Source organism: Pleurodeles waltl, chromosome 1_1, assembly GCF_031143425.1.
Source record: "Pleurodeles waltl isolate 20211129_DDA chromosome 1_1, aPleWal1.hap1.20221129, whole genome shotgun sequence".
Lineage (NCBI taxonomy): Eukaryota > Metazoa > Chordata > Amphibia > Caudata > Salamandridae > Pleurodeles > Pleurodeles waltl.
Window position 1 is genome coordinate 189,381,334 of NC_090436.1, and position 13,360 is coordinate 189,394,693.

The 13,360-nt window shown below is 48.7% G+C and overlaps 1 protein-coding gene across 1 annotated transcript in view; it reads right to left on the minus strand.

Moving 5' to 3' along the window:
- The window catches only part of ZFR (zinc finger RNA binding protein), a 501,254-nt gene that overhangs the window by 325,496 nt on the left and 162,398 nt on the right, over positions 1 to 13,360 (minus strand). The gene's annotated exons all lie outside the window — the stretch shown is intronic.

A 13,360-nucleotide genomic window follows, 5' to 3' on the forward strand; every position in this document is an offset into this window, starting at 1 on the left:
CAAATAGCTATTTCAAAAGTGGACACTTAGTGCAATTTTCACAGTTCCTGGGGGAGGTAAGTTTTGGTTAGTTTTACCAGGTAAGTAAGACACTTACAGGGTTCAGTTCTTGGTCCAAAGTAGCCCACCGTTGGGGGTTCAGAGCAACCCCAAAGTTACCACACCAGCAGCTCAGGGCCGGTCAGGTGCAGAGTTCAAAGTGGTGCCCAAAACGCATAGGCTTCAATGGAGAGAAGGGGGTGCCCCGGTTCCAGTCTGCCAGCAGGTAAGTACCCGCGTCTTCGGAGGGCAGACCAGGGGGGTTTTGTAGGGCACCGGGGGGACACAAGCCCACACAGAAATTTCACCCTCAGCGGCGCGGGGGCGGCCGGGTGCAGTGTTAGAACAAGCGTCGGGTTCGCAATGGAAGTCAATGAGAGATCAAGGGATCTCTTCAGCGCTGCAGGCAGGCAAGGGGGGGCTTCCTCGGGGAAACCTCCACTTGGGCAAGGGAGAGGGACTCCTGGGGGTCACTTCTGCAGTGAAAGTCCGGTCCTTCAGGTCCTGGGGGCTGCGGGTGCAGGGTCTTTTCCAGGCGTCGGGACTTAGGTTTCAGAGAGTCGCGGTCAGGGGAAGCCTCGGTATTCCCTCTGCAGGCGGCGCTGTGGGGGCTCAGGGGGGACAGGTTTTGGTACTCACAGTCGTAGAGTAGTCCGGGGGTCCTCCCTGAGGTGTTGGTTCTCCACCAGCCGAGTCGGGGTCGCCGGGTGCAGTGTTGCAAGTCTCACGCTTCTTGCGGGGAGTTTGCAGGGTCTTTAAAGCTGCTCCTTGAAACAAAGTTGCAGTCTTTTTGGAGCAGGTCCGCTGTCCTCAGGAGTTTCTTGTCTTTTTCGAAGCAGGGCAGTCCTCAGAGGATTCAGAGGTCGCTGGTCCCTTGGAAGGCGTCGCTGGAGCAGAGTTCTTTGGAAGGCAGGAGACAGGCCGGTGAGTTTCTGGAGCCAAGGCAGTTGTCGTCTTCTGGTCTTCCTCTGCAGGGGTTTTCAGCTAGGCAGTCCTTCTTTCTTGTAGTTGCAGGAATCTAGTTTCTAGGTTCAGGGAGAGCCCTTAAATACTAAATTTAAGGGCGTGTTTAGGCCTGGGGGGTTAGTAGCCAATGGCTACTAGCCCTGAGGGTGGGTACACCCTCTTTGTGCCTCCTCCCAAGGGGAGGGGGTCACATTCCTATCCCTATTGGGGGAATCCTCCTTCTTCAAGATGGAGGATTTCTAAAAGTCAGAGGCACCTCAGCTCAGGACACCTTAGGGGCTGTCCTGACTGGCCAGTGACTCCTCCTTGTTTTTCTCATTATCTCTCCTGGACTTGCCGCCAAAAGTGGGGGCTGGGTCCAGGAGGCGGGCATCTCCACTAGCTGGAGTGCCCTGGGGCATTGTAACACGAAGCTTGAGCCTTTGAAGCTCACTGCTAGGTGTTACAGTTCCTGCAGGGGGGAGGTGTGAAGCACCTCCACCCAGAGCAGGCTTTGTTTCTGTCCTCAGAGAGCACAAAGGCTCTCACCGCATGAGGTCAGACACTCGTCTCTCAGCAGCAGGCTGGCACAGACCAGTCAGTCCTGCACTGAACAATTGGGTAAAATACAGGGGGTATCTCTAAGATTCCCTCTGTGTGCATTTTTTAATAAATCCAACACTGGCATCAGTGTGGGTTTATTATTCTGAGAAGTTTGATACTAAACTTCCCAGTATTCAGTGTAGCCATTATGGAGCTGTGGAGTTCGTTTTTGACAGACTCCCAGCCCATATACTCTTATGGCTACCCTGCACTTACAATGTCTAAGGTTTTGCTTAGACACTGTAGGGGCATAGTGCTCATGCACATATGCCCTCACCTGTGGTATAGTGCACCCTGCCTTAGGGCTGTAAGGCCTACTAGAGGGGTGACTTACCTATGCCACAGGCAGTGGGAGGTTGGCATGGCACCCTGAGGGGAGTGCCATGTCGACTTAGTCATTTTCTCCCCATCAGCACACACAAGCTGGCAAGCAGTGTGTCTGTGCTGAGTGAGGGGTCCCTAGGGTGGCATAAGACATGCTGCAGCCCTTAGAGACCTTCCCTGGCATCAGGGCCCTTGGTACCAGGGGTACCAGTTACAAGGGACTTACCTAGGTGCCAGGGTCGTGCCAATTGTGGAAACAATGGTACATTTTAGGTGAAAGAACACTGGTGCTGGGGCCTGGTTAGCAGGGTCCCAGCACACTTCTCAGTCGAGTCAGCATCAGTATCAGGCAAAAAGTGGGGGGTAACTGCAACAGGGAGCCATTTCTTTACACTGGCCATCAAAGGCATGATCAAAAGATTCTGCTGAACTTCCGGCTTAAAGCCAGAGATGCAGAGCCAGGAGTGTCTGCATAGAAAACACTAGAATTGACACCCTTCCCCACCTCAGCAGCAGTGTCTACAGCATCTAGGTACAGCCAATAGAGGTGTTAGATGTCTGCTTTGCCTCAGAGACTTTCCTGCCCTCTTTTTTTTTTTGTGCATCTCTGCGAGGTATTGGAGGAGCTTCTCCATCTAGTGCCAGTGGGCACAATCATATCTTGCAAGATGGTTAATAGAAATAGTGATACACCATTGGCTTGCCGATTGATCTGCCACCCTTTTTCCTACTGTATCTATGCACTTACTTGCCTTCTCTGGTGGTAGTGCATCCCTGCGGGCCTGGGAGGCTGGCTTGCTTACAAGCAGTAGTGACCACCACTGAGCTTGGCGAGAGCTGGCCAGGAATGTAAATGGGGTCAGTAGGGAAGGCTTTATATTTTTTCATCACACTAGGTGTTATGACCCTGGCTTAGACTGGGTCCTTGATGTTGTGAGTGTGGCATAGCATGCCCTTAAGCATAGGGAGGTTCTGAGTAAAGCGGTGAGGGGAGGAGAGAGTTTCAAAAAGGAAATACTCCTGTCGGGGCTCTACCTTATGAAATAAAGGCGGCCCTATTAATGAGTTCCTGATAGGACATGTAATAGTCAGGAGGGACAGGTAAGGTAAACATCAGGGTCGGTCACCCATTGGGTCTGCATCATAGGAGTCCCATGGGTCACTCTGCAGAGAAGTGTCAAATGTGTTGCCTCCTCCTACAGGGCCCCAATACAGAGTGTGGAGACCCCTGAGGTGTGATGCCAAGGGTGGTCCCCTGGAGAAGCAGGCAGGGAAGGTGAAGGCTGAGGAACAGGGTGAGGGGAAAGCTGTGCAGGGAGATAGGGGCTGGTACCCGTATCCACTTTCTTGCGTTGCTTTGGAGGAATCTGAATGTCCAAAGCTTCCTCGAAGGACAGCTGGAGATTCGAGAATGGAACAGCAGGACCCAAACAGCGGGCAAGGATCCAGCCCGTACGGGTGTAGATGACCAGATCTTTCTGTCTTCAGCCAATCTTCTCCAGCAATTTGTGCAGAATCAGCTCTATCGCGCCTTGCTGGTCAATACTCAAGTCGACGTTGCTGACCGATGTGACCGAGACGGAGTAGATCCCGAAGGGGCTGCAGTCGACCTAGACCCTGCTCAAGCAAAGCAACCAACCATCCACCCAAGACGGATAGTAAGTCTAAGTACAGTATTGACGTAGGGAACCGAAAAAGAGCACTGCAACAGCGTCGACCCAGAGCACTGGAGCACATGTCCAAATCAGACAGTGGGAAGAAAGCAATCTAAAAATGGAGCCAATAGCCATGCGATTACCCAGGAGGAGGAGTCACAATACCTTGGGACTCAAAAGGCTTCTTCAAAGAAAAACAACTTGCACACATCTTAGCCTAAAACTAGATGGCTGGAGTATGCACAGCATGTGTATCTACAGCCACACTTGCCTTGAACATTATGTTGTAGTTTCACGTAATGGCTACTTTCTCGTATAAGTGAGTAATGAACAGAGGAAAAGGTTAATTTGTTGCGATTAGTCACTCCACGAATGCAACCATTCTCCAGGTACTCTCAGGATATAATCCCTGACCCAGTGTCTATGGCCAGACCTTGCACATAACTGCTGTTGAGCCTGGTAATGTGTCCCCACCCCGGGTAGTTAATGTGAGAGCAGTGGAACTCACCATTCAAAAGCTGGAAACTGGTTTGAGAAGCATGTTGTAATTAAGTTGCTTACTGACCTTAAGGCATTCCGATAATGGCACTGTGGCGTTTGATATTACAGTAACTGTTTTTATTGCCTAAACTGGAATTATTATTAAGATTCATGAACAAGCTGATGGTTGTTCAAACATGAAATTAGTGTAATATTTTTTAGCCATACAGCTTTTGAGGGCCAGGTTGGGCCCTCAATTGTGCATTTCAGTCCCTCTAGCGCATAAATAATGTATTAACAAGCACTGAGACAGGGATGTGGAATTCCTATCGCCCTACGCCCTGGACATATTGTTTGGGGTCAAGGACAGCAAGTTTTCATGGTTATTTTGTGCTTGGGAACAAGTAGACCCAACCCCCTGGGGCGCAAACCATTTGGCTGCCAGTTCACAGAGAAGGGAGCTGTCTGCAGTTAAGGTAATGTGTGGCCATATGTTAATGCTGTTAAAATTTCTATTTATGGTTCATTAATTAAAAGCCTTCATTATTAGGATGAGCACTGTAAATAAACAGTTCAAGGTCACACTGCACTACTGACAGTGGTTCCAGTTTAAAAAACCCATAAGTGTACACACTTTGAAAGGTTTAACAATATGAGGCCAAGTAGAATGCTCCCAGAATGCTCTGATTAGACGCAAATGTTTGCAAAAGCTTGTAAGCAAGAGTGATCATTTTTTGGTTAAGAAAAAAAAAACAAAAGTTCAGATTTTTTTTTTTTTTTTGCTACTATCATTTTAGGTGCTACTTCTTTGAAGCGTCATTTAGTAAAATGTGTTGATGCACGCTAGTATTGCCAAAAAATATTCCTAATGGAAAATCAGTGTAACCATTTTCAAGAAGATTATGGGAAACATGAAAAAGCCAACTGATCAGACATTTTTTTAGAGTCTTTTGGGGCCCCCAATGCCGGTCTTGTTTTAACATGGCTTTTGTAACACTTTATTTTTGTGGGAGCTGCCAGGCCCTCGCCATTGTGGCAAACATTGGCAAAAAAGAAAAAAACGGTTTTGGTCTCAAAAAGCACATATTGCCACCAGTGGTGTAACAAAGGCCCGCAGCCACCCTCTAGGGGCCCCTGAGCACAGCAACTGCCCTGAGTAAGCCTGGAGGGGGCTCCATGTTCTTTGCAGGGGGGCCCCATCTAGTTTTGTTACGCCACTGATCGTCACAGTGGTTCCTGGCACTGAACAAAACTACTTTCTGTGCCAATATGCTCCTTGTGGAACTCACAGTAAAACCACCCGATAGAGAAATAAGTTTAAGAAGAATAAAATGTCTTTAACGCCAGACCTAATTAGGGACCTGATTGTTAAAAAAAACGTCACGAAAGTGCACCCATGGTATTTGTCTTTGAATTAGAGGCTTTCATGAATTCACAAGAACTTACAGAAGTAGGCCAGGACATTGTACTCCTAGAAAATATTTGTGAACTGTATTTTAACACAAGCAAATATGCATGTGTAGATTTGCTCATGGGAAAATCTATTGAGCGTTTACAAGTTCACTTTCCCTCCAACAACTTTTTCCCCAACCCCAACTTTCTCATTATGGGAAACGATTAGAGAACAGCTGGTAGAAATCCTCAAAACATGCAAGTTAGTAGGTTTGCAGACTCAAAGCCACTCCAGTCCTGGAACTATTGCTTACTGCTTCTTCCAGTCCTAGTATAAAGATCTGCAGAAAGGTGTCAAATCAAAGAAACTGCTATAGTAGGGATTGAAATTGCAAGCACTCAAGTCATACTATAGTAGTAGCCCTGATATAAACTGAGAGGCTATTATCAGAGGTTTTACATTATGAGATAGCTGCTGTAAATTTGTCACCGCGCTTCATGACACCAAAGGGACAAGTAGGTTTTTTTACCGGGCAAGTAGATTTAAGAAGCAACCTGTCCCATGGACAAGTAGATATTTCATTAAATTCTGCACCCCTGACTGAGAGGATCAGGGTTTCTGCTACAAGTTCAGATAGATATGCTGTGACAACATTAATAGGTCGTCCAAATTTGCAAGAAACAGATTCACAGTATCTCCAAGCTTCAGAGTTTCAAAAGCTACAAGGGACCTGCTCTGTGGTATCTCCAGCAGAATACTGATTTTGGCAGCATTCCTCGGTAGGACCCCTTGTAAGATGAGTGATCAACCGGTGAAGCTTCCTTGTGATATGCTCAGGGAGATGGGGGTATATATTCCCCAAAAGGAGTTTGAGCTGGCATCGTATCTTGATGACTAGGCCCAATATTCAGCTAATTCTTGCACCAGTCTGCTCCTCTGCGTCTCATCAGCCTGTCCTCTAATGTAGAGGGTACGAGGGCAAAGACCAAAATGTGTACATTGACCATCATGGTAAAACTGACAAGAGGAAAGTCACTCCTTTAAATTCTAGGGCACCACCTTAGACCACACTTTAACACTAAGAGCGCCACTACTCCCTGAGCTGTAGGCAAATCACGCTCGTAAGTACCAAGAAGCAGGACAGGCCACAAGGGGAATAAGACTACCAGTCAATGGTGACATTTATGAGATGCGGCCTATCAGCTAGAGCTGCCGACTTTGGGGCCTGCGTACCTACTTTAGAATCTCAGTCTCATAGCCTGACCCAATGTTATGTGATTCAAGGCAAATTATTTAACCTCCATGTGCCTAAAAAGTGTAGAAGGTAGTATGTAAACTGTATTTGTGTAAGCCTCTGTCCCCCCCCTCAAATATACACCCATTCCTCAAGTAAAATACAGCACTCTGTTACTTTTTCGTTAAGTGTGCGTTGCATAAATACATACATGTGACAAGGATATCAGTGTTCAGAAATCCTCAGTAGTGAAAAGAAGGAAACTAAGATGGCACCTCTGTGGTTTGACTTTGAAGCCTTTGTGGTGCTAAGATACAGATTTGAAGTTCAATATATAAATACTAAGAAGGGTGCAGTTGTCTTCTCTGTCTTCACACAACTCTAAGGTACTGCTCAATGAGTTGCTTCTAACTCTAAGATCCAAAGATGGTGAAACTTAATATTCAATAACCAACTCAGAAGGTGCCTTGAAATTCATATCTGGGCAGTACTTTTGGAGGCATAAGCTACTAAACGTAACTGTGAAAACATTGGATTTCAGTAAACAAGATGGTTACCACATGACTAATGTAGGAAGTTGGCTCTGTATGTGCTATTTCAAAGTAAGGAATAGCATGCACAGAGTCCAAGGGTTCCCCTTAGAGGTAAAATAGTGGTAAAAATAGATAATACTAATGCTCTATTTTGTGGTAGTGTGGTCGAGCAGTAGGCTTATCCAAGGAGTAGTGTTAAGCATTTGTTGTACATACACAGACAATAAATGAGGTACACACACTCAGAGACAAATCCAGCCAATAGGTTTTTATATAGAAAAATATCTTTTCTTAGTTTATTTTAAGAACCACAGGTTCAAATTCTACATGTAATATCTCATTCGAAAGGTATTGCAGGTAAGTACTTTAGGAACTTCAAATCATCAAAATTGCATGTATACTTTTCAAGTTATTGACAAATAGCTGTTTTAAAAGTGGACACTTAGTGCAATTTTCACAGTTCCTAGGGGAGGTAAGTTTTGATTAGTTTTACCAGGTAAGTAAGACACTTACAGGGTTCAGTTCTTGGTCCAAGGTAGCCCACCGTTGGGGGTTCAGAGCAACCCCAAAGTCACCACACCAGCAGCTCAGGGCCGGTCAGGTGCAGAGTTCAAAGTGGTGCCCAAAACACATAGGCTAGAATGGAGAGAAGGGGGTGCCCCGGTTCCGGTCTGCTTGCAGGTAAGTACCCGCGTCTTCGGAGGGCAGACCAGGGGGGTTTTGTAGGGCACCGGGGGGGACACGAGTCCACACAGAAATTTCACCCTCAGAAGCGCGGGGGCGGCCGGGTGCAGTGTAGAAACAAGCGTCGGGTTCGCAATGTTAGTCTACGAGAGATCTCGGGATCTCTTCAGCGCTGCAGGCAGGTAAGGGGGGGGTTCCTCGGGGAAACCTCCACTTGGGCAAGGGAGAGGGACTCCTGGGGGTCACTTCTCCAGTGAAAGTCCGGTCCTTCAGGTCCTGGGGGCTGCGGGTGCAGGGTCTCTCCCAGGCGTCGGGACTTTAGGTTCAAAGAGTCGCGGTCAGGGGAAGCCTCGGGATTCCCTCTGCAGGCGGCGCTGTGGGGGCTCAGGGGGGACAGGTTTTGGTACTCACAGAATCAGAGTAGTCCTGGGGTCCCTCCTGAGGTGTCGGATCGCCACCAGCCGAGTCGGGGTCGCCGGGTGCAGTGTTGCAAGTCTCACGCTTCTTGCGGGGAGCTTGCAGGGTTCTTTAAAGTTGCTGGAAACAAAGTTGCAGCTTTTCTTGGAGCAGGTCCGCTGTCCTCGGGAGTTTCTTGTCTTTTCGAAGCAGGGGCAGTCCTCAGAGGATGTCGAGGTCGCTGGTCCCTTCGGAAGGCGTCGCTGGAGCAGGATCTTTGGAAGGCAGGAGACAGGCCGGTGAGTTTCTGGAGCCAAGGCAGTTGTCGTCTTCTGGTCTTCCGCTGCAGGGGTTTTCAGCTGGGCAGTCCTTCTTCTTGTTGCAGGAATCTAATTTTCTAGGGTTCAGGGTAGCCCTTAAATACTAAATTTAAGGGCGTGTTTAGGTCTGGGGGGTTAGTAGCCAATGGCTACTAGCCCTGAGGGTGGGTACACCCTCTTTGTGCCTCCTCCCAAGGGGAGGGGGTCACAATCCTAACCCTATTGGGGGAATCCTCCATCTGCAAGATGGAGGATTTCTAAAAGTTAGAGTCACCTCAGCTCAGGACACCTTAGGGGCTGTCCTGACTGGCCAGTGACTCCTCCTTGTTATTCTCATTATTTTCTCCGGCCTTGCCGCCAAAAGTGGGGCCTGGCCGGAGGGGGCGGGCAACTCCACTAGCTGGAGTGTCCTGCTGGGTTGGCAAAAAGGAGGTGAGCCTTTGAGGCTCACCGCCAGGTGTGACAATTCCTGCCTGGGAGAGGTGTTAGCATCTCCACCCAGTGCAGGCTTTGTTACTGGCCTCAGAGTGACAAAGGCACTCTCCCCATGGGGCCAGCAACATGTCTCGGTTTGTGGCAGGCTGCTAGAACTAGTCAGCCTACACAGATAGTCGGTTACGTTTCAGGGGGCACCTCTAAGGTGCCCTCTGTGGTGTATTTTACAATAAAATGTACACTGGCATCAGTGTGCATTTATTGTGCTGAGAAGTTTGATACCAAACTTCCCAGTTTTCAGTGTAGCCATTATGGCGCTGTGGAGTTCGTGTTTGACAGACTCCCAGACCATATACTCTTATGGCTACCCTGCACTTACAATGTCTAAGGTTTTGTTTAGACACTGTAGGGGTACCATGCTCATGCACTGGTACCCTCACCTATGGTATAGTGCACCCTGCCTTAGGGCTGTAAGGCCTGCTAGAGGGGTGTCTTACCTATACTGCATAGGCAGTGAGAGGCTGGCATGGCACCCTGAGGGGAGTGCCATGTCGACTTACTCGTTTTGTCCTCACTAGCACACACAAGCTGGCAAGCAGTGTGTCTGTGCTGAGTGAGAGGTCTCCAGGGTGGCATAAGACATGCTGCATCCCTTAGAGACCTTCCTTGGCATCAGGGCCCTTGGTACTAGAAGTACCAGTTACAAGGGACTTATCTGGATGCCAGGGTCTGCCAATTGTGGATACAAAAGTACAGGTTAGGGAAAGAACACTGGTGCTGGGGCCTGGTTAGCAGGCCTCAGCACACTTTCAATTGTAAACATAGCATCAGCAAAGGCAAAAAGTCAGGGGGCAACCATGCCAAGGAGGCATTTCCTTACACAACCCCCCCCCAAACGAAAGAGGATGAGACTAACCTTTCCCAAGAGAGTCTTCATTTTCTAAGTGGAAGAACCTGGAAAGGCCATCTGCATTGGCATGGGCAGTCCCAGGTCTGTGTTCCACTATAAAGTCCATTCCCTGTAGGGAGATGGACCACCTCAACAGTTTAGGATTTTCACCTTTCATTTGCATCAGCCATTTGAGAGGTCTGTGGTCGGTTTGAACTAGGAAGTGAGTCCCAAAGAGGTATGGTCTCAGCTTCTTCAGGGACCAAACCACAGCAAAGGCCTCCCTCTCAATGGCACTCCAACGCTGCTCCCTGGGGAGTAACCTCCTGCTAATGAAAGCAACAGGCTGGTCAAGGCCATCATCATTTGTTTGGGACAAAACTGCCCCTATCCCATGTTCAGAGGCATCAGTCTGCACAATGAACTGCTTAGAATAATCTGGAGCTTTGAGAACTGGTGCTGAGCACATTGCCTGTTTCAGGGTGTCAAAGGCCTGTTGGCAGTCCACAGTCCAGTTCACTTTCTTGGGCATTTTCTTGGAGGTGAGCTCAGTGAGGGCTGTCACAATGGATCCATATCCCTTCACAAACCTCCTGTAGTACCCAGTCAAGCCAAGGAATGCCCTGACTTGAGTCTGGGTTTTTGGAGCTACCCAGTCCAGAATAGTCTGGATCTTGGGTTGGAGTGGCTGAACTTGGCCTCCACCTACAAGGTGTCCCAAGTAAACCACAGTTCCCTGCCCTATCTGGCATTTGGATGCTTTGATAGAGAGGCCTGCAGATTGCAGAGCCTTCAAAACCTTTCTCAGGTGGACCAGGTGATCCTGCCAGGTGGAGCTAAAGACAGCAATATCATCAAGATAAGCTGTGCTAAAGGACTCCAAGCCAGCAAGGACTTGATTCACCAACCTTTGGAAGGTGGCAGGGGCATTCTTTAAACCAAAGGGCATAACAGTAAACTGATAATGCCCATCAGGTGTGGAGAATGCTGTCTTTTCTTTTGCTCCAGGTGCCATTTTTATTTGCCAGTACCCTGCTGTCAAGTCAAAGGTACTTAGAAATTTGGCAGCACCTAATTTATCAATGAGCTCATCAGCTCTTGGAATTGGATGAGCATCTGTCTTGGTGACAGAATTGAGCCCTCTGTAGTCCACACAAAACCTCATCTCTTTCTTTCCATCTGTGGTGTGAGGTTTGGGGACTAAGACCACTGGGCTAGCCCAGGGGCTGTCAGAGCGCTCAATGACTCCCAATTCCAGCATCTTGTGGACTTCCACCTTGATGCTTTCCTTAACATGGTCAGACTGTCTAAAGATTTTGTTCTTGACAGGCATGCTGTCTCCTGTGTCCACATCATGGGTACACAGGTGTGTCTGACCAGGGGTTAAGGAGAAGAGTTCAGGAAACTGTTGTAGGACTCTCCTACAATCAGCTTGCTGTTGGCCAGAGAGGGTGTCTGAGTAGATCACTCCATCTACTGTACCATCTTTTGGGTCTGATGACAGAAGATCAGGGAGAGGTTCACTCTCTGCCTCCTGATCCTCATCTGTTACCATCAACAGATTGACATCAGCCCTGTCGTGGAAGAGCTTAAGGCGGTTTACATGGATCACCCTTTTGGGGCTCCTGCTCGTGCCCAGGTCCACCAAGTAGGTGACCTGACTCTTCCTCTCTAGTACTGGGTAAGGGCCACTCCATTTGTCCTGGAGTGCCCTGGGAGCCACAGGCTCCAGAACCCAGACTTTCTGCCCTGGTTGGAACTCAACCAGTGCAGCCTTTTGGTCATACCAAAACTTCTGGAGCTGTTGGCTGGCCTCAAGGTTTTTGGTTGCCTTTTCCATGTACTCTGCCATTCTAGAGCGAAGGCCAAGTACATAGTCCACTATGTCCTGTTTAGGCTCATGGAGAGGTCTCTCCCAGCCTTCTTTAACAAGGGCAAGTGGTCCCCTTACAGGATGACCAAACAGAAGTTCAAAGGGTGAGAACCCTACTCCCTTCTGTGGTACCTCCCTGTAAGCGAAAAGCAGACATGGCAGGAGGACATCCCATCTCCTTTTGAGTTTTTCTGGGAGCCCCATGATCATGCCTTTTAATGTCTTGTTGAATCTCTCAACTAAGCCATTAGTTTGTGGATGGTATGGTGTAGTGAATTTATAAGTCACTCCACACTCATTCCACATGTGCTTTAGGTATGCTGACATGAAGTTGGTACCTCTGTCAGACACCACCTCCTTAGGGAAACCCCCTCTGGTAAAGATACCAATGAGGGCCTTGGCTACTGCAGGGGCAGTAGTCGACCTAAGGGGAATAGCTTCAGGATACCTGGTAGCATGATCCACTACTACCAGGATATACATATTTCCTGAGGCTGTGGGAGGTTCCAGTGGACCAACTATGTCCACACCCACTCTTTCAAAGGGCACCCCCACCACTGGAAGTGGAATGAGGGGGGCCTTTGGATGCCCACCTGTCTTACCACTGGCTTGACAGGTGGGGCAGGAGAGGCAAAACTCCTTAACCATGTTGGACATATTGGGCCAGTAGAAGTGGTTGACTAACCTCTCCCACGTCTTGGTTTGTCCCAAATGTCCAGCAAGGGGAATGTCATGGGCCAATGTTAGGATGAACTCTCTGAACAGCTGAGGCACTACCACTCTCCTAGTGGCACCAGGTTTGGGGTCTCTGGCCTCAGTGTACAGGAGCCCATCTTCCCAATAGACCCTATGGGTTCCATTTTTCTTGCCTTTGGACTCCTCAGCAGCTTGCTGCCTAAGGCCTTCAAGAGAGGGACAGGTTTCTTGTCCCTTACACAGCTCTTCCCTTGAGGGTCCCCCTGGGCCTAAGAACTCAACCTGATAAGGTTCAAGCTCCAAAGGCTCAGTTCCCTCAGAGGGCAGAACTTCTTCCTGAGAAGAGAGGTTCCCTTTCTTTGGCTGTGTTGCAGTTGGTTTCCCAACTGACTTTCCTGTTCTCTTGGTAGGCTGGGCCATTTTTCCAGACTCCAGCTCTACTTTTTCACCCTGTGCCTTGCATTGTGCTCTTGTTTTCACACACACCAGTTCAGGGATACCCAGCATTGCTGCATGGGTTTTTAGCTCTACCTCAGCCCATGCTGAGGACTCCAGGTCATTTCCAAGCAGACAGTCCACTGGGATATTTGAGGAGACCACCACCTGTTTCAGGCCATTGACCCCTCCCCATTCTAAAGTAACCATTGCCATGGGATGTACTTTTCTCTGATTGTCAGCGTTGGTGACTGTGTAAGTTTTTCCAGTCAGGTATTGGCCAGGGGAAACCAGTTTCTCTGTCACCATGGTGACACTGGCACCTGTATCCCTCAGGCCCTCTATTCTAGTCCCATTAATTAAGAGTTGCTGTCTGTATTTTTGCATGTTAGGCGGCCAGACAGCTAGTGTGGCTAAATCCACCCC